The sequence below is a fragment of the Gossypium arboreum genome, chromosome 13, assembly GCF_025698485.1.
Source record: "Gossypium arboreum isolate Shixiya-1 chromosome 13, ASM2569848v2, whole genome shotgun sequence".
NCBI classification, from domain to species: domain Eukaryota; kingdom Viridiplantae; phylum Streptophyta; class Magnoliopsida; order Malvales; family Malvaceae; genus Gossypium; species Gossypium arboreum.
This window is the reverse complement of record NC_069082.1, coordinates 92278276-92304628: the sequence shown is the minus strand read 5'-3', so window position 1 is coordinate 92304628 and position 26353 is coordinate 92278276. Positions and strand designations below refer to the sequence as shown.

The 26353-nt window shown below is 37.1% G+C and overlaps 1 long non-coding RNA gene across 1 annotated transcript in view; it reads right to left on the bottom strand.

Annotated features, from left to right (window-relative positions):
- Positions 1-25576, bottom strand: part of LOC128286906 (uncharacterized) — an 83743-nt gene extending 58167 nt beyond the window's left edge. The window contains exons 1-2 of the long non-coding RNA XR_008277595.1: positions 25469-25576; positions 24510-24551 (exon numbers count right to left, since the gene is read on the bottom strand). This is a non-coding gene — a long non-coding RNA (uncharacterized LOC128286906). The remainder of the gene's footprint in view (positions 1-24509; positions 24552-25468) is intronic.
- Positions 25577-26353: the final 777 nt, after the last annotated feature.

Here is a 26353-nt window from a genome sequence, read left to right as displayed (position 1 = left end):
AATGGGTACTCAACTTCTATCCATTTTGATATGGTTGAAATGGATGGATGAGTGTGTGGAACCGGATCGTAAAGTTTGTCCAAGTTGCAGATTTAACTTAGGGCTCTAGACGTTCAGAAAAAAAACTTGGATTTGACACAACCTGAAACGTAACTGAATCCAAGTCAGATAAAACAATTAAAATAAATAACTAAGATAAATAAAGTAGAACAATAAATCAAAGATTAGAACAATAAAGATGAAAGTAAAGAAGATAGATGGAAAAGATAGAACGTGGCGTGTAGAAGTCCTAAGAGCCTTGGAAATAGAAGAATCCACAACCTCCTTCAAGCGACTCTAATTTCCCTTCAAAGAAAGAAAATTTAGCAAGAAAAAATTTGAAGATGATCCCCATGGAAAAGATTTTTAAAACTTTTCTAAAAAAAACTCAAGAAAAATTCTTGAAAAAAAAAACTCAAAATAGAAGTTGTTAAATAATAATAAATTGATTCCTTTGTGTACAATGCAAAGTCCTTTATATAGGCTAGCTAAATAAATATAAATAAAACTCTTAAGTATACTAGAACTCTAATTAACCAAAACAAGAAGTAGTTTTAAACTAAACTTTCTTGTTGGCATAAAACTCTAAATAACTTAAAATACTTAATAATTATAAAAAATTTGTAATAAAAATAATAAAATAATAAGAGCTGATAAATAAAATATTAGACTCATATGTAATAAAAATTAAGCCTAAAACTTGAACCCAATATGATTTCAACTCAAATAAAAAGCTTGAAACTTGTAATTCCTATCATAATCCCGTCCAGAAATTCTGTTCACATGGTCTTCACTAAAACGGTCATAACTTGAGTTTTCAAACTTAAAATGAAGTGATTCAAAGTGCGTTTCGAATCTAAGAGATAGATTTTCAAACGCTATGAAGACATTTTAATCCAGAAATGCCTAGATCCCATCCAAAAATTTGTCAAAAGTTGAGTAATCTTTTCAGGTTGAAAATTGACAGCTTGGTTGAATTGACTTTAATACATTTCACCCATTCCGTGCATGTATGATTCTTGGTTTCCTTGAAAAGATTAATCCTCACATACTGGCTTTGGTGGAATCTTGGTTTGATTTGCTTGGCATTTAACCTTATTGTTGGGCCTTGAGGTAGTGTAAGCCCATCACATCTATGAGCCTAAAATTGGCATTGAGACTCATGTCACATTTATCCCTCTAAAAGTCAATGGTTTTCCCATTCCTAAATTCCAAATTATGCCATCTTAAACTGCTCCACAAATTGTAGAGATACCTTTCCATAATCTAGAGAAACTATTCAAATATCGACAAAACATAATGTTTTCCTTCCACTTATAAGTTGACTTTAAAACTCGAAAAGCATTATATTAATTTTAGATCAATTGGAATCCGAATTTAATAAGAAAATACTTGTTAATAAAATATATTGTGTGCAAACCAATCCTAAGACTTAGCATCCCACTGGATTAAATTAATGCATCGTTTAGCATCATAATGACTCAAAATAAAATTTCTAATAATTTTATCTGTAGGACCCAAATTTTGCTCAGACCCAAAATATTTACAGTTCAATTACAAGACCCAACACCTAACCTAAACCATCAGCCCAATTAAGACCCAAAACACAACCCAAAATCCTGAGCCCAACATCACAAGGCCCGATTGGCCCAAAATATTTGAAATTTTCAGGAAACCCTAAGGTTCCCATCCACTCCAGCGCCGCAGCCTTGGTTGCCCCGCACCCCACGTGCCTCCGTCAGCGTACCCTCCGCCCGATGGTTGTTTCCTCGCACCAAAATGGCATGTTTTCGCCCTCGTTGACCCTTTAAGCCTACAAAAACAGAAACAAAAAGAAAGCAAAAAACAGAAACGAAGCAAAACAGTAGCAAGGAATAGACTAAAGCATTTTTGTATTCGGCTATATAGCCACAAACACGAAATATTGTAAAGGACACGATTTAAGCAATCAAAAAATAAAAAGGTTGAACTTCATTCTCTCGTCTTTTTATCTCTGTTTCTTTATTTTTTTTTATCCTTTATTTTTTATTCTTTTTTCTTAAGTCAGTTTTGAAACACAAAAAAAACAAAGAGAATCTAATACAAAAAATCAATCAAAAACCAAAACTTTAGAAGGTGATTCCTCTTTTATTTCATTTTTGCTCTTAAATATCTGTAGCTTTTGTTTTCTTTTATATTTTTTTGGAATAAAAAAAAATAAAATGAAAGAGTAGAAAAGGGAGGGTACTCATCTCCGTTGGCCTCCTCGGAGCCGAAAAAATCCCATTCGCGCAACGCCGGCCACTGGCCCACAACGGCGGCGCAATGGACACCGGGAAACCCTATCGCCAGACATGGGAATGAAGGGAGAGCAATGAGAACTCTTTATTTTTTTTTTTAGATGTTGCTGAAATTAAAAAAAAACAAAACAAAAATGGGCTTTAATAGCAGAGTAAAACGACAGCGTTTTACTACCCTCCCCACACGCCTCAAAACGAGGTCGTTTTGGGGAGGGAACCCGCGACCCGACCCGATTAATGGGGCGATCCGCGTGTTTTTAAAGCTCAAATGGGATATTTGCGCTGTGGGTCCTTCTTTTTGCCTTTTGTTTTCAATTTGCCCCCTTTTATTCTTTCTTTTGCGTTTTTTTTTTATTTTGATCCCGTGTTCTTTGCTCTCATCTCAATTTTGTCCCGTTTGAAACACTGCGCATGGAGGGCGGGAATATTTTCCCAATCAGTCCCTCGTTCTTTATGCGCGTTTCACTTCGGTCCTTAGTGGCCTATTTTTTTACAATTTGCATCTTAAATTTTAATTAAATTTCAGCTTAGCCCTAATCTATTTAATTTGTTCATTTATTTATTATTTCAACTTTTTAGGAGCTGTTTTATTGTTAGTTATTTTAAGTTTGTTTATCTTACATTATTTATATTAGACCATTTTATTATTAGTTATCGTAATCCTTTTTACGTCTTATGTATTGTAAATTGTTATAGATTTTAAATATTTTTACATATATTATTTGTTTTAACTACTATACATATTAGTTATTTTAAATATTTTTATCGTTATTTGTTTTAAACGGTTGTATATGTATTATCCATTTTAAGTTTCCTTTCATACTTTATTCGTTTACACTACTCTAATCGTTTAAAATTCATTTTTTATTTCTCACGTATTATTTATTTTAATATATTCTTTACTTTAGATTATTTTATATATGTTCTATTCTAAATTTTCATGTATAATATTTAATTTAAATTGTTTTATATGTTATTTACTTAAAAAAATTATATATTATTTATTTTAAATTTCTTTTTACATATTATTATTTTGAGCCTCTTAATATTTATTTTAAATCTCTTTATATATTATTTTAAACTTGTCTTATATTTATTTAAAATTGTCTTATACAACTTATTTTAAAATCTCTTATTTGTTTTAAATTGTATTATTGTTCATTTTAGTTTTTTTAAGTATTTATTATATATATTTATATATATATTACCTATTTTAATATTATATATAGACATATCCTCTATTTTAAATTGTTTTGTATATTTGTCGATTTTAAATCTCATTTTTTCACATTATTTTAATCTCATCTATTATCATTTTAAAATTGCTTTACATCTTATTCATTTTTATTTGCTTTATACCTTTTAAATTATTATTAAATTCATTTGTCTTTAATTGTTAGTGTTAATATTTAAATAATGTACCTTGTGTGATTATTGCCATAAAGTGAATTTTGATTCGTTTATTTCGTAAGTTTGCATTATTGTTATTCATTTGTATAATGTTGTGTCCATGTGTATTTGTCTCATATTCATTACTATATTTTTTCATATCATCGCCTCATGAATTAAACCCCAATACATTTATCCAATAAAACGTTTTATTTTAACCTAAACAAATAATATACGTCGTTTAAATACCGTATTCACTACTATTCAAAAAATGAAATTTCAAAATGAGGCAATGTTTCGCGTTTTGGAATATCGAAGAATTGTGCCCTAACTTACGGGGTTTCAGTTCTCTTGTTGATTCTAAATAGCTAAATATCCTTTTGAGTTTTAAAATACACGGGGTTCCAATTTAAATTAAAGACGACCTTACGCTCGGGAATTCATGGTATTGTGTCCTAACTTACGGGATGTGATTCTCCGATATCTCGAGATAAGGAAATCTTTATCAATCGTTTTGAGCTAATTCAAGAATTTTAAAATCGATGTTAATAAAAAAGGATCGTATTACAAATCTATTCCTGATTTTCAATTTTCGACATTAAGACACTAATTAATCAGTTCGGTACCAATTTTTGGGCGTGTCGAGGGTGCTAATCCTTCCTCGCACGTAACTGACTCCCAAACTTGTTCTCTTGAATTTCGTAGACCAAAATGTTGTTTTAGTAAACTAAAATTGTTTTTTTTTAAATAAAGGTGATCCGATCACACCAAATAAAGATCAGTGGCGACTCCTGTTTTAATCTTCACTTTCGAACAAAGTCGATACCCGTTTTCAAAAAAATGGTTCGACAGCTGGCGACTCTGCTGAAGGTCGAGCCATAAATTGATTAGTTTTTGTCCTTTGTCAAAAATTAAAAATTCGTTTTAAACTTGCGATCATTTCATGGCATTTCCCCTTTGTGGTTTTTGTTTTTTTTATGATTGGCTTTCTGTTTAACTCTTTTAAGTATACTTATGCGCATCATACTGCATAATCAGTCAATTTTACCCCTTAAGTGGAAGTGAGAAACTACTCCTTCGTGAGGTCTTCACCTCCGTATAGGATAGTGGATCGCTTTCTGGATACATCCGTACTTGCGTCTTCGTGAGATTTTCATCTCCGTATAGCCGTAGGGAAATGTATTCCTCTAAATCGAACTCGGTCCATATGAGCCTATAATGGATGAGGATCGAGGAATCTGCTGGTTCAGGTACCTTTACTTTAGAACCGAACCACATGTAGTGAGCACCAAACCCTAGTGGTTACCTGATTAGATGCTTAATTATTTCCTGTTTGCTTTGAGTTTTATTCTTTGTTTTAATATTGACTTGTTGTATTTTGCTATTATTGCATGGCATCTCATCATAAAAAGGTGTTGATTCACATTCGGTTACTAGATAGAAAAGTTTAGCATGGAAAAAAGATTTCTTGATAGAGTGGAGGATAATGCGGCCGTCCAAGTGTGGTTTGAGAGAACGCAACAAGAGAAAGGAGTTAGTTTGACTGGCGGATATGAATCGGAGTTGTGGGATTTCACTCGTATCAGTGTGACTTAGAACGACCTGCAAGAATTAAAGGATATATAGAATAGTTGGAATAATGAGGTCAAGCAACTCTTTTACTGTAATTACGGTGACCTACCCTATCTGCTCGATGTAAAGGTGGACAAATACTTGTTTCGAGCCCTCGTGCAGTTCTGGAATCCCGCCTACAGTTGCTTCACCTTTGGAGGAGTCGATTTAGTACCTATTGTAAAAGAATACACGGCGTTACTTAATTGCCCGAAGATTCAGGCCGACAGGGCCTATTCAAGACCTGTTAATGTCCCGAATTTTTTGAAGAAATTGATGAATACCACGGGGATGAGCGAACAATGGGTTGCAGCTCGGATCAAGCAAAAAAGGGATAGTATTGGAGGAATTTGAGGGATTTAATCTTAGTACATCCGGATATGAAAAAGAGGGTTGACGTTTTCGCCTTAAGCCTTTACGGTTTGATTATCTTTCCTAAGGCATTAGGACATGTAGAGGAAGTCGTTTCGAATTTATTCGATCGCCTTGATAAAGGGACCACACCTATCCCGGTAATCCTAGCAGAAACTTTCAGATCCTTGAATGCATGTCGGAGAGCAGGCGAAGGAAGATTTATTGGTTGTGCACAGCTTCTATTGGCTTGGTTCCATAGCCATTTTTGGAAGGTAGAAAAAGTCTCTTATCAGGTTTTCTCCAAGGACTATTCCCCATTAAGAGAGTTAGTGGCTACATCGAGGCGAGACAACATCTTAGAAAGGAAATGGATAACTATTCTCCAGAATTTACGAGTCGAAGATGTTGAATGGAGGGCTCCATGGTTGATCTCCGACGGGATCTTATATCGGTGCGGTGATTTTGACTGGGTCCCTCTGGCTAGAATATAGGGAGCCGTTGGATACGCTCCATTACTCGTGTTACGGTAATATCGATCAAGACAGTTTAGACCAACGATACAAGGGTTGGCACAATGTGAGTTCTCCTATAAAGACAACAATTATAAGAAGAAGGTTCGTGAGATATCAGATGCTTGGAACCAAACACGAAGAATGAAAGGATTCACGGCAGTTCCAATGATGACCTCTGAGTATGATCGGTGGTGGGGTAAAAGAGTCAACAACAACATCCCAATGCTAAGTCATGAAAATGCCCGACCAATAGAAGAGTATTTACAAGTAGTCCCATCCGAGCTAGAAATCATCAAACAAGACTTTGAGAAAAAGAGCTCAGAATTGGGAAAGAAGATAGAGCAATTAGAGGAGGAAAAGATGCGGCTAGGATTAGATGTCGACATCCACAAGCTAGAGGCTGAGAAGCTAAGGAAAGGGAAAAATAAAGCTGAAGAGGACTTGGATAGTCTGAAGACTGATTATAAGAAGCTGCGTACGTCAATAAGAACTGCCGGTTTGGGTAAGACGTCGGATCAGTGGCGTCAAGAAATTGAAAAAGAAAAGGCTAGAGGTGATCACTGGGAGAAGAAGTTTCAAGATGTTCAAATGCGGGAAGATGTTTTGAAAAAGAGTTCGTCAGAAAGCCAAAGCGAAAAATAGAAATTACAAGCTCGAATAGTCGAATTGGAAAAATCGCTACATATGCATCGTAACCGTAACTCCATAATAGAGTTAAAGACCAACTTAAGCAAAATCGAGGAGTTGAAAGGATGGATAGAGGAACTCGAGGCGGCATTACAAGATAGTAAAAGTCGAGTGGAATTCCTTGTGGCAAACAATGAACATTGCAAAGAACAACTTCACCACTCTCAAGATCAAATCAGAAATAGAGATTATGTCATGGGCGAAGCTGTGGCTCAAGTTCGAGAGATAGCCTATCATTTGCAAACCTTAGCAGTTCAGGCTGATGTATTAAGCCTAAAATATGAGTCAGAATCAAATCGAGGCCGAAACTTAGCTTGGCTTCTTAGGAAGGTTAAGGCTTTGGGCATTAGGGCAAAGTCGTATATGTAATCATCCGTTCTATGTAAAGAAATTTTTCTTCTAGTAAAGTTGTTCTAATGAAATTGAATTAGAATCAACGCCTCTTTTTGCATTCATTCATTTGCATTACATTTCATCATATGCATTAAATTTCATGAAAAGACCCTAATTAATTAAAATGTTTCAGTAATCTGGAAACTGACGAAAATCTCCCAAATACACATCCCTACGGTACAAGAAGAAAAACTAAAGCAATGGATAAAAAACTAGAGAGACTAGAGCAAATGCAGAAAGAGATGCAGGAGTAGATGCAAGCACAAGTGCAAGAATAGTTAGCAAAAATCCAGCAGGAAATGAAAGACCAGATGCTGGAATCCCAAAGAAATATGATGGAAGAGCTAACCCGACTACTGACTAGTAGGCCGGACAAAAGAAATGGCCCTATGGCCGATATGGGAAATAACAATGGAGATTCCCCTACCCCCCTGGTTTTACCCCGGCAAATGCCCAAACACAGCATGAGACACGCACGCAGAGGCCATCCATTACTGAAGATCCCCTCTACCTCCTGGTTTCACCCCGATGAATGCTCAAACGTAACCCGAGCTACACATGCAAAGACCATCCGTTACGATCAGGCCTCAGCAATTTCAGGCCGATACCTCGATGCCAATCAATTATCAAACGGGCTCAGGCTCTAATCTCGGGGATAACCCTGTTAATCCTATAATCTCTGATCTGGATAACATGGTAGAAGAAGAAAGAGTGAGTACGGGGCTCTCAAAAGATTTGGAAGACTGATGCAAGTGGTTAGAGGAAAAGTTCAGAGTGATGGAAAGTGCTGACTATCATTGTGGGATCGATGGTAAAGATTTGAGCTTGGTCCCAGACCTAGTCCTCCCTCCTAAGTTCAAAATCCTAGACTTTGAAAAATACAATGGAACTAGTTATCCAGAGGCCCACATCACCATGTTTTGTCGAAGAATGGCAGGGTATGTTCATAATGATCAATTATTGATCCACTCCTTCCAAGACAGTTTGGTCGGGTCTGTGGCCAAATGGTACAACAAACTAAGTCGCGCGCAAATCCACTCATGGAAAGACTTGGCACAAGCTTTCATGAAGCAATATGGCTACGTGGCAGACATAGCACTCGATCGAATCACGTTATAAAACTTGGAGAAGAAACAAAATGAGAGCTTCAGGCAGAACGCCCAAAGATGGAGAGAGGTGGCGACGCAAGTCCAACCACCTCTTCTGGAGAAAGAAACGACTATACTCTTTATCCACACTCTGAAAGCTCCATTTATCAACCACATGTTGGGAAGCGCTACTAAGAGTTTCTCAGACATAGTAATGTCAGGAGAGATGATAGAAAACGCGATAAGATGCAGAAAGATCGAAACAGGGGAAAATGCCAAAAGATCAGCTTCGAAAAGGAAAGAAAATGAGGTGAACAACGCGAGCATATACAATAAGAGTTATTCCAAGCCAGTCACTGTGAGCCAACCAAAGACAGTGACTACCAGCCATCAAGGATCTACAAGACAAGATTCAAACCCGAGGCCTAACACAGAAAGAGTCTAGTTTACGCCTATCCCAATGTCATACAGGGAGTTGTATCACAGTTTATTCGATGCCCATATGGTGTCACCTTACTACTTGAAACCCCTGCAACCTCCATTCCCTAAGTGGTATGATGCAAACGCTCAATGAGAATACCATGCTGGAATCTCAAGACATACGATTGAGAATTACACTGCCTTCAAAAAGGTAGTCGAAAGGCTCATAGGAATGGGCGTTGTGAAATTCGATGAGCCCACAGGACCTAATATGGCAGGGAATCTGCTACCTAGTCATTCAGACAAAGGGGTAAACGCGAAATTGAAAAGGGAAGGAGGAAAACCAAGATAGATGTATCAAAGGTAAAAATCCCGTTGAAATGGGTTTGGAAGATGATGGTGGAAAGAGGTTTAGTCACACAAGATTCAAGGCTCAAAGAAGCAAGAAGATACTGTGAGGTTCATGATGATGAAGGCCATGACATCCAAGAGTGCAATAAGTTCAGGTCTATAGTGCAAAATCTAATGGACAATAAGGATATGGAATTTTACGAAGAAATCGAAGGACCAGAAGAATGAGAGGTTTTGCCTCAGAGAAAATAACAACAAAATAGGTTTAAAGAGATAATCATCCTGTGGTGATAATTTTGCGACCAAAGAACAATGAAGCAGAAGTACAAATGGCGCCGAGAGTCATAATCCAGAAGCCGGTATCCTTCCCTTACAAGGATAGTAAAAGGGTTCCCTGGAATTATGACTGCAACGTGACGATCCCGGGTAGGGAGAACCCGGCTAACGCTTCAAGGGAGAACCAAGATGTAGGTTTCTATACACGCAGCAGGAGACGTTATGATCCCGCGAGTACAGGAACTGAAACTGTTAAAGGAAAGACCCTAGTGGTCGAACAAAGGAAGGAAAAGACGGTCAGGCTCGAATCGCCAATCAACGAGCCAATAACCGAGAATGAAGCTAGAGAATTCCTAAAGTTCTTTAAGCATAGTGAGTACAGCGTGGTTGAACAGTTACATAAGCAATCGGCTCGCATCTCGGTGCTAGCTTTGCTCTTGAGTTCAGAGACATATCGGAGCACGTTAATGAAGGTACTAAACGAAACTTACGTCACAGATGATATCTATGTTAACAAGCTCAACTCGTCAATAATATAAGCACCGATAATTTCATATTTTTCAATAATGATGAAATACCGCTAGGGGGAATGGGGTCAACAAAGGCGCTACACATCACCACCCGCTGTAAAAGACATACACTACCAGGAGTATTGATTGACAATGGGTCTACACTAAATGTCTTACCCCTATCCACACTGAATAGGTTGCCAGTAGATAGTTCTCATATCAAGACATGCCAAAATATAGTAAGGGTGTTTGATGTCACCGAGAGAAAAGTAATGGGAAGGATTGAAATACCCCTTTTGATCGGTCCAAGCACGTATGAGGTGGATTTCTTAGTAATGGACATCAAACCTTCTTACAATTGCTTATTGGGGAGGCCCTAGATTCACTCAGCGGGGGCAGTGCCATCATCTTTACATCAAAAGCTCAAATTTATAACGGAAGGCCGACTGGTGACTGTAAACGCGGAAGAGGATATCATTACCTCCGTTACCAGTGAGGCACCATATGTGGGGACAGATGTGAAGTAATAGAATGTTCTTTTTGATCACTAGAATTTGTGAATGCAACCTTCGTCGTCGAAGGGAACAAGGTCCCGGTGCCCAAAAATCTCCAAAACTACCAGGATGGGCTTACAACTGACGATTAGGAAAGGAGCTTTACCCGAAAAGGGGCTTGGAAGAAGCTTACAAGGAAGGATCAAGGCACCTATGCTTACGGACAAACGAGACCTTTTTGGCTTAGGGTACAAACTAGATGCAAGGTAAAAGAAAAAGGAAATAGAGAAAAGGCAAGAGAGAAGAAGAGTGCGTTTAAACGGAGAGGAGGTCAAATGGGAGCCCATGATCTTTCCTCATATATCTAGAACATTTGTGTCGGGAGGGACCATTTACTCTGAAGGAAAATCGACAGGGAAAGGGGCTGCTTTGAGCATTAACGCCATATCCGAGGAAGAAACGAGAGAAGAGAATCAAGTAGGCATTTGCCCATATACGCCTGGGAGCATCTTAAACAATTGGACCGCGGAGGAGATCCCTGTAACTTTTAAAATTAATTCAGAGTAATGTCCAAAACAAGCTTATTGCTCTAAGCCTAGGGGCAATAAGAATCCTTTTGTAAAATAGGCTCTTATCCAATATCGTTATTTTAATAAGAATGCATCTTTGCGTATTATCTTGAGCAAATATTCTTTTATTCTTTCCATTTCATTCATAATCATACCACCAATAAATATTCTTAGATTCTTTCGTTCTTTGGACTTTTTTTCATCTCTATAACAGGTCTCCAGATATCAACGATATGAGTAATACTGCTACTGACTCAAAGTCTCCTTTTGAGTAAGATATGTGTACAGAAGATTCTCAAGATTTTGAAGATGACCAAAACTATAACTTATCTCTGGATTTGTTAAGAATGGTAGAACAAGATGAGAAACAAATTTTACCTCACAATGAGTCAGTGGAAATTGTGAGCTTAGGAGAGGGAAGAGAGGTGAAGATTGGAATTTATCACCGTAGAAACAAGGTGAGACCTCGTTGAGTTACTACAAGAATTTAAGGATGTCTTCGCATAGTCATATCAAGACATGACCGGGTTGAATACCGATATCGTGGTACATCGACTTCCCATAAAGGAAGGGTGCAAGCCAGTCTAACAGAAACTCCGAAGAATGAGACCTAATGTTTTGTTAAAGATAAAGAAGGAGGTCAAGAAACAATTCGACGCCGGTTTCTTATAAGTGGTTAAATACTCAGAATGGGTAGCCAATATAGTCCCAGTTCCTAAGGAAGATAGAAAAGTACGGATGTGCGTGGACTATCGAGATCTGAGCAAAGCCAACCCAAAAGACAATTTTTCGTTACCTCACATTGATACATTAGTGGATAACACGGCAGATTACTCACTTTTCTCCTTCATGGATGGATTCTCGGGATACAACCAGATAAAGATGCATTCTGCAAACATGGAAAAGATCACATTCATGACCATGTGGGGAACGTTCTATTATAAGGTGATGCCACTGGGACTAAAGAACGGAGGAGCAACATATCAGAGAGCCATGGTAACTCTGTTCCATGACATGATGCATAAGGAAATCGAAGTTTACGTCGATGATATGATTGCGAAATCCAAAACAGAAAAGGAGCACGTACAAGTCTTGAAGAAACTATTTTTAAGATTAAGAAAGTTCCAGTTAAAGCTCAATCCTACGAAATGTACCTTTGGCGCCAAGTCAGGAAAGCTATTAGGATTCGTAGTCAGTGAAAAGGGGATCGAAATCAACCTAGATAAAGTCAAAGCCATACAAGAATTACCTCCGCCAAGCACTCAAAAAGAAGTTCGAGGTTTCCTAAGAAGGCTGAATTACATTGCCCGGTTCATTTCACAACTAACAGAGAAATGTGACCCGATATTCTGCCTCCTTAGGAAACACAACCCAGGTGTATGGGATGAAGAGTGCCAAAGAACTTTTGATAAAGTCAAGCATTACTTGTCTAATGCCCCGGTGCTGATGCCACCTTGCCTAGATAAACTACTGATACTATATTTGGCAGTGTTCAAGAACTCCATGGGATGCGTGTTAGGCCCACATGATGAGTCAGGAAGAAAAGAAAAGGTGATATACTATCTTAGCAAGAAGTTCACTGAATGCGAGACAAGATATTTGCCGATCGAGAAATTGTGTTGTGTTTTGATCTGGACAACCCGAAGACAGAGACAGTACATGTTGTACCATAAACTTGGATTATCTCAAAACTAGACCCTCTGAAGTACATGATTTAGTCAAATGCTTTGAACAGAAGAATGGCTCATTGGAAAATTTTGCTTTCTGAATTCGACATAGTCTATGTGAACCAGAAGGCTATAAAAGGGAGTGTGATAGCAGATTTTTTTACCAATAGGGCTCTAGAAGATTATGAGCCTTTGAGTTTTGATTTCCTAAATGAAGACTTAATGTACTTTGCGACCACGGAAGAAGACTCTAAAGAAGATCATCCTTGGAGACTGAATTTTGACGGAGCCTCAAATGCTATGGGTAATGGAATCGGGGCAGTTCTGGTATCCTCAAATGGAGATCATTATCCCTTTACTAGTAAATTGGATTTTGATTACACAAATAACATGGCAGAATACGAGGCATGCCTTCATGGGAATCTGTGTGGCCATTGAACGTAAAATCAATATGTTAGAAGTATACGGGGATTCGGCATTAGTGATCTATTAGCTCAAAGGTGAATGGGAGACAAGAGACCCTAAGTTGATCAATTATCGAAGGTTGGTTCTAGATTTAATTGAGGGGTTTGACGATATCACTTTCTGTTACCTCCCACGAGATGAAAACTAGATGGCTGATGCATTGGCAACTTTAGCTTCAATGATCGAAGTAAATAAACAGGAGGATGTGAAGCCTATCCAAATGAGTATCTATGAGGCTCTGGCTCATTATTACAACATCGAAGAAGAAGAAGAAAAGGACGATCACCCTTGGTATCAGGATATATTACGATACGTGAGGAATCGTGAATACCCAGACTAAGCGACAGAAACTGATAAAAGGACATTGAGAAGGCTAGCCAGTGACTATGTCTTGGACGGAGAGATCCTATATAAAAGAAGGAAGGATCAGGTACTCTTAAGATATGTGGACGCTGTCGAAGCTAAGCAGATATTAGAAGAGGTCCATGAGGGTGTCTACGTAACACACGCTAATGGTTTTACAATGGCCATACAAATCATGAGATTCGGATGTTATTGGTCCACTATAGAAGGGGATTGCATCAACTATGAAAAAAAGTGTCATAAGTGCCAAATCTACGGAGATAAGATTCATGTACCTCTTTCACCTCTTCATGTCATGACTTCTCCATGGCCTTTTTTCATGTGGAGCATGGACGTCATTGCACCAATCTTGCCAAAAGTGTCTAACGGGTATCGATTCATCTTTGTGGTCATCGATTACTTCACCAAGTGGGTAGAGGCCACTTCTTATGCCAACGTCACGAAATCGGTAGTCAACAAGTTCTTAAAAAAGGAGATTATATGTCGATATGGGATGCCTGAGAGGATCATATCCGACAATGCACTGAACTTGAACAACAGCATGATAGCAGAGGTCTGTAGCCAATTCAGGATCAAACACCATAACTCGTTACCGTATTGCTCAAAGATGAATGGTGCGGTGGAAGCAGCCAATAAGAATATCAAGAAAATCGTGGGAAAAATGACTGAGACTTATAAAGATTGGCACGAGAAATTACCATTCGCCCTTTACGCCTACTAAACGTCAGTCAGAACCTCCACCGGGGCAACACCTTTCTTTTTGGTTTATGGAATGGAGGCGGTCTTGCCTATTGAGGTTGAAATTCATTCTCTATGAGTCCTGTCAGAACTAAAGTTAGATGAAGAAGAATGAATCCAATCGCGGTACGACCAGTTGAACTTAATTGAAGAAAAGAGGTTGAAAGCTATTCGTCATGGTCAAATGTACCAAAAGTGAATGATGCTGGCTTATAACAAGAAGGTTATCCCTAGAGAATTCTGTGAAGGAGACCTTGTTCTAAAAAAGATTCTCCCCATACAAAAGGACTTCAGAGGAAAATGGATGCCAAATTGGGAGGGACCTTATATGGTGAAGAAAGCTTTCTCTAGAGGAGTTCTGATCTTGACTGAGATGGATGGCAAAAGCTTGCCTAACCCCGTGAATTTAGATTCATTCAAGAGGTACTTTACCTAAAAAAAAGGAAAGGCTAAGGCGAAAACCAGCAAAAAGGGCACTTTGAGACCAAAAGGTTTTTGAGTTAAAAACCCAGGAATGGGCAATTCAAGTTTTGATCGAAATGGGGCATACAGTAATTTTGTCTTCTCTAAATTAACAAGAAGGAGGGATGCTACATCTTGGGGCATGAACAAAGTACTCTTGGTCTTCTAAACACATATCAAATTTAAAGGGTCCTCAAGAAGTTTTGGGCAGAGAAGCTCATGTTACGATATCCGAGGCACCTATTTTTTTTATTTTTTATTTAGTTTGTATCTTAGCGAATTTGCTATCTTGATTATATTATTCATTTCCAGCTCTTTCTCAATAAAATTTCATCTTGTCCATTGCGATAATCTTTTTCAAGCACTTTTCATTGAAATAACGATTAATGGACTAATGACATCCAAAATGAGTTCTGCATATTACTCTGAAATGATTTTAAATAAAATAAGGACTTGAAACGGGACTAATTAATTTGAATTACCCAAATTCAAGGAGACATTGGAAAAGAATAGCCCAAATTGTGATTATTCTTAAAAAGATACCAGCTAAAGAAAAAGGGGAGAGTAATACGTCAGTAATAAAACCTCGATGAACAGCAAGTAATATCAAATTAAGCATTAAAAGAAAATAACATTTTTGCATTCATTCAAACATCACCCATACACATCTGGTTGGGGAATTTGATTCATTCATGACATCCTAATCATTTGGCATAAGCATAGGCTCAAGAAATTAATTTTACGAGTCATATCCCTCAGAGGACAACGTAACAAGATCGATTGAAGCTACGAAAATGGAAAATCTTATCTTCCTGAAGTTGCAGTGAAGCAGATCGAGGCCACTAACCTTATCTTCCTAAAGATGTAGCGGAGTAGGTTGAAGTTACAAGTCTTATCTCCCTAAAGTCGCAGTGGAGCAGACTGGAGATAGCAAATCTTATTTCCCTGAAGTTGTAGTAGAGTAGATCAAAACAAGTCTTATCTCTATGAAGTTGCAGTGGAATAGATTGAAGTCATAAATTACAGATCTTATCTCTCTGAACTTGCAGTAGAACAAATCAAAACAAACCTTGTCTTCCTGAAGTTGTAGCGGAGCATGTTGAAGTTACAAATCTTACCCCCCTGAAGTTGCAGTGGAGTACATCGAAGCTATAGATCACAAACCTTTGCCTCTCTGATGTTGCAGTGGAACAGATTGAAGCCATAAATTACAGATCTTATCTCTCTGAAGTTGCAGTAGAACAAATCAAAACAAACCTTGTCTCCCTGAAGTTGCAGTGGAGCAGGTTGAAGTTACAAATCTTACCCCCCTGAAGTTGCAGTGGAGTAAATCGAAGCTATGGATCACAAACCTTTGCCTCCCTAAAGCTGCAGTGAAACAGGTTGAAATAACAAGTCTTATCTCCCTGGAGTTGCAGTAGAGCTGATTGGAGTAGGGCATATTGAAGCCACTCGAAGAAAAAAAAGCGCCACCCAGTGGGTTCAGGAAAAATTGGCCCTCTTATAGTCTTTGCTCCATTCCCATTACACGACAATGAGCAAAGAGAGGCAGCTGTAGGACCCAAATTTTGCCCGGGCCCAAAATATTTATAGATCAATTAAAAGACCCAACACCTAACCTAAACCATCAGCCCAATTAAGACCCAAAACACAACCCAAAATCCTGAGCCCAACATCACAAGGCCCGATTGGCCCAAAATATTTGAAATTTTCAGGAAACCCTAGGGTTCCCATCCACTCCAGCGCCGCAGCCTTGGTTGCCCCGCACCCCACGTGCCTCTGTCAGCGTACCCTCCTCTCAATGGCTGCTTCCTCGCATCAAAATGGCATGTTTTCACCCTTGTTGACCTTCTAAGTCTGCAAAAACAGAAACAAAAAGAAAGCAAAAAGTAGAAACGAAGCAAAACAGTAGCAATGAATATACTAAAGCATTTTTGTATTCGGCTATATAGCCACAAACACGAAATATTGTAAAAGACACGATTTAAGCAATCAAAAAACAAAAAGGTTGAACTTCATTCTCTCGTCTTTTTATCTCCGTTTCTTTATTTTTTTTATCCTTTATTTTTTATTCTTTTTTCTTAAATCAGTTTTGAAACACAAAAAAAAAAAAACAAAGAGAATCTAATACAAAAAATCAATAAAAACCAAAACTTTAGAAGGTGATTCCTCTTTTATTTCATTTTTGCTCTTAAATATCTGTTGCTTTTGTTTTTTTTTTATATTTTTTTGGAATAAAAAAATAAAACGAAAGAGTAGAAAAGGGAGGGTACTCACCTCCGTTGGCCTCCTCGGAGCTGAAAAAATCCCATTCGCGCAACGCCGACCATTGGCCCACAATGGCAGCGCAATGGACACCAGGAAACCCTATCGCTGGACATAGGAGTGAAGGGAGAGCAATGAGAACTCTTTATTAATTCTTTTTTTAGATGTTGCTGAAATTAAAAAAAAAAACAAAAATGGGCTTTAATAGCAGAGTAAAACGACAGCGTTTTACTACCTTCCCCACACGCCTCAAAACGGGGCCATTTTGGAGAGGAAACTCGCGACCCGACCCGATTAATGGGGCGATCCGCGTGTTTTTAAAGCTCAAATGGGATATTTGCGCTGTGGGTCCTTCTGTTTTGCCTCTTGTTTTCAATTTGCCCCATTTTATTCTTTCTTTTGCATTTTTTTTAATTTTGATCCCGTGTTCTTTGCTCTCATCTCAATTTGGTCCCGTTTGAAACACTGCGCATGGAGGGCGGGAATATTTTCCCAATCAGTCCCTCGTTCTTTATGCACATTTCACTTCGATTCTTAGTGGCCTATTTTTTTACAATTTGCATCTTAAATTTTAATTAAATTTCAGCTTAGTCCTAATCTATTTAATTTGTTCATTTATTTATTATTTCAACTTTTTAGGAGTTATTTTATTGTTAGTTATTTTAAGTTTGTTTATCTTACATTATTTATATTAGACCATTTTATTATTAGTTATCGTAATCCTTTTTACGTCTTATGTATTGTAAATTGTTATAGATTTTAAATATTTTTACATATATTATTTGTTTTAACTACTATACATATCACTTATTTTTAAATATTTTTTATCGTTATTTGTTTTAAACGGTTGTATATGTATTATCCATTTTAAGTTTCCTTTCATACTTTATTCGTTTACACTACTCTAATCGTTTAAAATTCATTTTTTATTTCTCACGTATTATTTATTTTAACATATTCTTTACTTTAGATTATTTTATATATGTTCTATTCTAAATTTTCATGTATAATATTTAATTTAAATTGTTTTATATGTTATTTACTTAAAAAATTTTATATATTATTTATTTTAAATTTCTTTTTACATATTATTATTTTGAGCCTCTTAATATTTATTTTAAACTCTCTTATTTGTTTTAAATTGTATTATTGTTCATTTTAGTTTTTTTAAGTATTTATTATATATATATTTATATATATATATTACCTATTTTAATATTATATATATACATATCCTCTATTTTAAATTGTTTTGTATATTGTCGATTTTAAATCTCTTTTTTTTCACATTATTTTAATCTCATCTATTATCATTTTAAAATTGCTTTACATCTTATTCATTTTTATTTGCTTTATACCTTTTAAATTATTATTAAATTCATTTGTCTTTAATTGTTAGTGTTAATATTTAAATAATGTACATTGTGTGATTATTACCATAATGTGAATTTTGATTCGTTTATTTCGTAAGTTTGCATTATTGTTATCATTTGTATAATGTTGTGTCCATGTGTATTTGTCTTACATTCATTACTATATTTTTTCATATCATCGCCTCATGAATTAAACCCCAATACATTTATCCAATAAAACGCTTTATTTTAACCTGAACAAATAACATACGTCGTTTAAATACCGTATTCACTACTATTCAAAAAATGAAATTTCAAAATGAGGCAATGTTTCGCGTTTTGGAATATCGAAGAATTGTGCCCTAACATACGGGGTTTCGGTTCTCTTGTTGATTCTAAATAGCTAAATATCCTTTTGAGTTTTAAAATACACGGGGTTCCAATTTAATTTAAAGACGACCTTACGCTCGGGAATTCATGGTATTGTGTCCTAACTTACGAGATGTGATTCTCCGATATCTCGAGATAAGGAAATCTTTAACAATCGTTTTGAGCTAATTCAAGAATTTTAAAATCGATGTTAATAAAAAAGGATCGTATTACAAATCTATTCCCGATTTTTAATTTTTGACATTAAGACACTAATTAATCAGTTCGGTACCAATTTTTGGGCATGTCGAGGGTACTAATCCTTCCTCGTACATAACCGACTCCCGAACTTGTTCTCTTGAATTTCGTAGACCAAAATGCCGTTTTAGTAAACTAAAATTGTTTTTTTTAAAGCAAAGGTGATCCGATCACACCAAATAAAGATCGGTGGCGACTCCCGTTTTAATCTTCTCTTACGAACAAAGTCGATGCCCGTTTTCAAAAAAATGGTTTCGACACTATCAATATCCACACACATGCCTTTTGAAATTCATTGTCCGCATGGTATAAAATGGAATGGCAGCAAAAACTAACTTCGCAAGCATATTCCTTCCTATTAGCTAAAGTGTACGTGATTTTCATCCAGCTAGCTTATCCTTCACCTAACTGATAATATAACCATACGCATCCTTCGTGACCCAACGATGCAACAAAGGAACATCTATGTACTTTCCTTATCATCAACTTTGGAAAATCCAAGTGTTGGAAACTTCCATTTCTTGTTCAAACGACAGATATAACAACATTTATGGTGTAGTCAAAATTCTTTGGTTGGCATGTTTAACTATTTCATGAGTCTTGATTGCATATAGTTAAACTAGCAAATGAGGAGAATTCCATGCTAGAATATGAATTAATTATCCTCATCCATTCGACTAACATGAAAAAAAAGGTTAAGGTTTGATTTGCTGAAGATTCTTATCCATATCATTATCCTTATCTTGATTAGAGTATTTGAAGTTATAATGACACTTGTTTATGACATATTTTGTAGGATAATTACTCAAGATAATTACCAACACTTGGTAATTGATCTTCTTATAACTGAAATTGTTCATGGAGGAGACTGAACTCCACGCTCTTAATTGCCACATCCATCACTCTCCTTCACGGTGTTGGAACGCCCTTACCCCTGGCGCTGCCTTTTACAATCCTAGCCGCTCCAAGGCATCAGCTCTCCCTCTATCTCTGAGGTACTTACAGGCTATTTTAGCTCACACGTTGACAGGAAGGCGAGAGAGCACTGGCGTCGTCAACACTCACGACGCCTACTTTCTATGGTGTATGTCACACGGGCATGTCATAGACCTTGCTTATTTCATTACCCCCGTCATTCAACATTAGATGGAGCGGCATAGGAAGGGGGTCATCTCCATTGGGCCCTATGTGACGCAGTTGGCTCGGCACTTCGGGCTTCTCAACATAGCAACCCAATCATCCTCCCTCACTCTCATGGGCCAAATGTACCCACAGGGCATCTCGAGCATGCAAAGTATGAGGATGATCGAGAAGCGACATGGCACCTTCCCTCTTCAGTACTGTCTCGCCCAATCCACCGAGGAGGAGGACCTCGAGGACATTACCGATGATGTCCCTCAATGTCATGAGGACCCACTGTTTTAGCCACCACCACCCTCTCGTTCAGTTCATGCGGCGGCTTCATACGCTGACATCTCTTAGCGCCTAACTCGATTCGAGCAGCAGTATTTTCAGCACTTCCATCACATTGATGCTACACTACACCAGATTTTTCAGCACTTCCACATCTCATCGCCACTCCCACCTCGTGAACCATCTAGCGATGAAGATGTTTAAAAACTTTTATATATTATTTTATGTTTTTACTTTTATTCTACTTTAAGAATACTTTTTGTTTTTCTTTAAGCTTATTTTTATTAGGTTTTATAATTTTTATTTAACAATTTTGAATTTTGGCTATTTCCTATCGAGTAATTATTCTTCCTTATATATTTTCTAAAAGAGTTCCTAATTCTATCACAGTTATAAAGAGCTCCTCAGCTCATCATCACATAGTAACTAAAAACTCCACCGGGAAAGGTTCTCCACGACTGCCATGTCCTGCTCGACCACGACCATAGCTACCACCATATATAATATTCTTTGGTGCAGAACTTATAGACTAATGAACCTCTACCACCACTGGAGTATCCTCCTCCACCCTCACGCCGATTATTTTCCAAAACTTCAGCTCAAAGAATTCATTCATCACTCAGGAAGTTTCACTTCTCTCCCTATCTTATGTTTATATTCTTTTCTATATATCTATCTTTGTACATTAAGGACAATGTACATCTTAAGTGTGGGGGGTTTAATTTCCAAGTTAAGAAATCTTGATCAAATAAATATGAGGCGAAGCGCAGAAAACCTGACAATGGATGTTCCTAAAAAAATCATGGCATCAATGAGGAAGAAGATACGGTTGTGGACGATAAAGAAAAATAACACTCCATGACGTGCGTAATAAGTTTTATATTTATGATTGATCGTACTTGAAAACTAACTATTATCACGATAAAGGCAAGAACACCTATCGAACAATAGTATAGCTTATAGTAAGACCAGAATGTCGAACCCACAGGAACTAAAAGTACTAGTATTAACCTTTTTTTATTCTCTAGCCTAAAAATAAGGGGATTTGTGTAATACCCCAAACCCGGCCCAGACGTTATGGCCGGATCCGACATGCCACATCGAAGCGTTCAAAACATTTTATATTGTTGATCCAGAAAAACCTACTTAGTGTTTTAAAAGATAATTTCATTATAGGTTAAAGTGAATGGAAGCTGTGCACCAGGTAGGAAATCGAAAAAGAGGAGGTGAGTCTATCGGACTACTTAAGTACCAAGCTCCTTTTGGATCCAATCCTAAACATGCACACCGCCATTGCCACACCTTAACTTCATGTATATTTCTAGGAAACCGATTTGATTAAGTCATTTTTAGGAAAAGTGATTACTTTTGGAAAATACTTTCATTGCGGAAGCTTTGCTTGTTGTCGTGTTATTTTGAAATCGATTGTTGTTTTTTTTTTTGAAAACGCGCCCTAAAGCTATCCAATTTCAACAGTTAAAATAAGTAATACCTATCTTAGTAATACATATTAAAACCATCAAAAATAATTAAGCGGCCTTATTACATTTAAAAACCCAAACCTCTGCATCATATTCAGCAACGGTCTTACCACCCTGGGTCAGGTTCAGGAATTCCTTCCTTCACAAGATCCACATAGCTAGCTCGACATACTTCGCCTTGAAAGACCGCTTAAACAACTCCCAAGTTACCCTCTCATTTGGGTACCTCTCTCACAATGATCCACCACCGACACGCCTCATCCGTAGTAAGGATCTCGCTCCTTTTAACTTTTTCTCCATCGGCAGTCCAAGTCATCCATAATCCACTCCGTGGCTTCGGTCGAAGCTTACCACATTTGGGGCTACTCCAGATACACCCCTAAAAACTTCCGTTCCGTTAGCCCGGAGTCGCTCAAAAATAGAGCCCCTATTCATAGGCCCGATATTAGCTCCGGCCACCCATTCCAAAACTCTTAACATGGCCTGGGACAGAGCGTCATCCCCCGCAGCCAGATCATACAGCCGATTCTCATCCACCAGTGGTGGTTGTACTACTCCAGCGGGTATGTGTTCAGAAGACGAAGATCCAGCTTCAGTACTACCTCGGCCTCGACTACGGCCTGGACCACGGCCTCTTCCCCGAGTAGCTCACGTATTCATATCGATTTATTTGATTACAAATTTTATGCAGTTAGTTTACTGTTTCTACTGTTTATTATAGAATATCCTATGAACAGATAAGGTTTCAGAGTTGTTCTCGCGTAACCACAGTTTAGCTACTGTCTCAGTTTCCAAGGGCTTAGTTTACCCTATAGTCTCAGTTTTGTAGCCTTTACGCTACATTATCTATAATACTATCTCTAAGGTTTAGTACTAACTACAGTACAATTCAGTATATAAAACAGAATAGTATTTACAACCTTAGTGCCGGGGATTCAGTGTGCCACCTCATCAGTTTTCAGATAAACTCAAAAGATTTAGGCTTGTTGAAATCCAGTTTCCAAACATTTGTGTAAAAAAAAAAACAAGTTCGGAGATTATCTCCTTTAAACAGGAAATTTTCAAAAGTTAGGTTTTTTTTTTAAAAAAATACCCTCTCTCTTTTTTTTTGGCATAAAGTTTTTAAAACCCTTTTTTTTACCTGATCCACAGTCGAGTTGTTACAACCTAGGCTCTGATACCACTAAATGTAACAACCCAAACCCGGCCCAAACGTTATGGCCGGATCCGACATGCCACATCGAAGCGTTCAAAATATTTTATATTGTTGATCCAGAAAAACCTACTTAGTGTTTTAAAAGATAATTTCATTATAGGTTAATGTGAATAGAAGCTGTGTACCAGGTAGGAAATCGAGAAAGAGGAGGTGAGTCTATCGGACTACTTAAGTACCAAGCTCCCTTCGGATCCAATCCTAGACATGCACACCGCCATTGCCACACCTTAACGTCATGTATATTTCTAGGAAACCGATTTGATTAAGTCATTTTTAGGAAAAGTGATTAATTTTGGAAAATACTTTCATTGCGGATGCTTTGCTTGTTGTCGTGTTATTTTGAAATAAATTGTTGTTTTTTTTTTTGAAAACGCGCCCTAAAACTATCCAATTTCAACAGTTAAAATAAGTAATATCTATCTTAGTAATACATATTAAAACCATCAAAAATAATTAAGCGGCCTTATTACATTTAAAAACCCAAACCTCAATGTAAATAATAGGATGTCCAGTTCACCAAATGAAAACCAAACTTTCAGAACGGGTGGCCACTCCGAATTTCCTCACAGCTCCAAGCCCACTATGGTTGGGGATTTCCTGCGTGGATGAAAATAAAAGGGGTGAGTTTGGGGAAACTCAGTGTGTAAGGAAAACCCATTCAAAGCTCAAGTCAGCTCAAGCCTATTGGGCCTAAGCCCATTCACGTAACAGTGGTACTAGACCAGAGCCCTTTTCAGATTACAATAAACTGGGCATTAGCCCCTTATTCAGATAACTGTATGGCCCATAGGCCCATTTCAAAATACATGCAACATCAATAACATATGCAAGCCCATTTGGGGAGACTACTCAACCCACCAACCACTACACTCGCCTGTACCAGCTCTACACTCCATGTGGGAATAGCTCAACCCACCCAATTTAACACTCCACGATTCTTGACCTTTGTCTGCTCGGTTAACGATAAATTGAGGCAAAGCCTCCAAGATCGTGGACAAGCCACTTTCAGATACTTCCTCGTCAATATCCCAATCCCATGCATCAGATAATAACAACATGGCATGCAATAAATAACAACAGTCAAACATGCATTTAGGTCAATTTAACCCTAGGGATATTTCGGTAATTTATCTACTACGGGTAAAACTATAAATTTTTCACTTTTAAAGGTATTTCAGTAATTTATCTATTTTAGGGTTTTTCATGCATATTCCTACTTTTCACGTACTAACAGAATCACGTACCGAGGGTTCTTACCGAATTGGGCCCGTTGGCCCATCATGCCAATTTTGGCCCATTAAGCCTAAAAATATCGAGGGCACAGAAATCATGCACTTTGCAGTCCAAATTTTACAGCTTACCAAAAACATTAATCGATTTACCTCACGAGCATTCGCACACTTGTAAATCTACAAAATACCGGTTTTCAGTATTTCGGCTTTTCAACTTTTGCCGATCCAGACTAAGAAAGAGGGTGTTAGTTACACACCTATTTGCGACGATATGCTGACCAGATCCACACACGAACCGCCTACAATTGGATTACTAACACGTTAATCTAACTATTCAAATACAAACTACGTATTAACCCCTTATAATATTTAGCCAACCACACCTACAGATCATAGTAAGCTTATAAGAAATCAATAAGCAACTCATTAACAAATTTTTGTCAATGTTTACCACATAATCATAATTTCACTGCAAGCTGTCTTCCTGAGCAACAGTCACTAAATCATTTATAACTGGAGCTACGAAACTCCAAATCAAGTGCCGTTAATTTTCCTTGAAAATAGACTCATATATCTTATATCCATAAAATTTTCAGAATTTTTGGTTTGTCCAATCAATACCAGATTTTTCTCAAAGTTTCGCATGTTTCACTGTTTGACTAATCTGACCACTCTTCATTACGAATCAAATTTATTATTGTACATAATTCAAAATATGTTTTCGTTTATTTCATTTGAAACTAGACTCAACAAGCTTTAATTACATAATTTATTCAGCTTCTAATTCATCTCCCACAATTTATGGTGATTTTCCAAAATTAAGTTACTACTGCTGTCCCAAGCAGATTTATTACCAAATTCACTCTTTCACACATAACTTGCATGCATGTTATTTAAACATGTATATCACCAATCAATCATCACATATCTATGATTTTACTTAAGTATAATCTCCATTTCATCATTTTAAAGCACAACATATTAGCCGATTTTTCCCTTTAGCATCTAAGGCACATGCATGTTCATTCGTTTGGCTCAACTTCACCTATCTTCCATTTTTCATCAAAAGAACATGAAACAACAACCATTTCCTTCATTTTAATTCATGACCAAATGCTCACAATACAACCAAAAACCAAAATATGCTTCAAGAGTTAAGGTAGAATCAAAAAGAACTCATGAACATCAAGATAGAAGCAAACTACCATGAACTTACCTTCAATTTTCTTCCCCAAGTGACCAAACATTCAAGAGCTTTCTCCTCTCCTTTCTCTTCTTTAACTTTCAGCTATGATGAACAAAGATGGACAAAACTTTGTTCTTTTCACCCCTTTTTCTCTTAATAAAATTTCATATTTCATCCATTTAATTCTTTAATACAAAAGACATGAAATGCCCATCATGGAATATTTACCTAAGCCATTATCATGGAACATTTACCTAACCCATTATCATGGAATATTTGCCTAATCCATTATCATGGAACATTTACCTAACCCATTATCAATTTTTACCATGAATTATGGATATTAAGTGCTCATATTGTCTACAACAACATGATGGCTGGCCACTTCATGTAAAATGGGAGGTTTGTCATGCAAATCCTCCTATTTTGCACTACTAGTTATTTGGCCACTTCAATTTAGCTTATAGCATTTTCAAACATTTTCACATAGGTCATATTTCATAATTTCACTTTTCTTATGAAACAAAAATTAACTAAAATTGTTGGGTTCTATCTTAAGCTTGGGCCTTCTAGAGGCCCACTAACATAATTAAACCTATGCCAACATTCACAGAATTCCCGAAAATTGGGGCGTTACAACTCTATCCCCCTTAAAGAAATTTTAGCCTCGAAATTTACCTGATCCAAATAGTTGAGGGTATTGTTGACGCATAGTCTCTTCTGATTCCCAAGTAGCTTCTTCCCTTCCATGATTACGCCACAGTACTTTTACCAACGGAACCAACTTCCTTCTTAGAACTTTAACCTCTCAATCTAAAATTTGTATGGGTTCTTCCTCAAAGGTCAAATCAGTCCTTACTTCAATCTCCTCCACTGGCACAACATGTGAGGGATCCGATCGATATCGTCTTAACA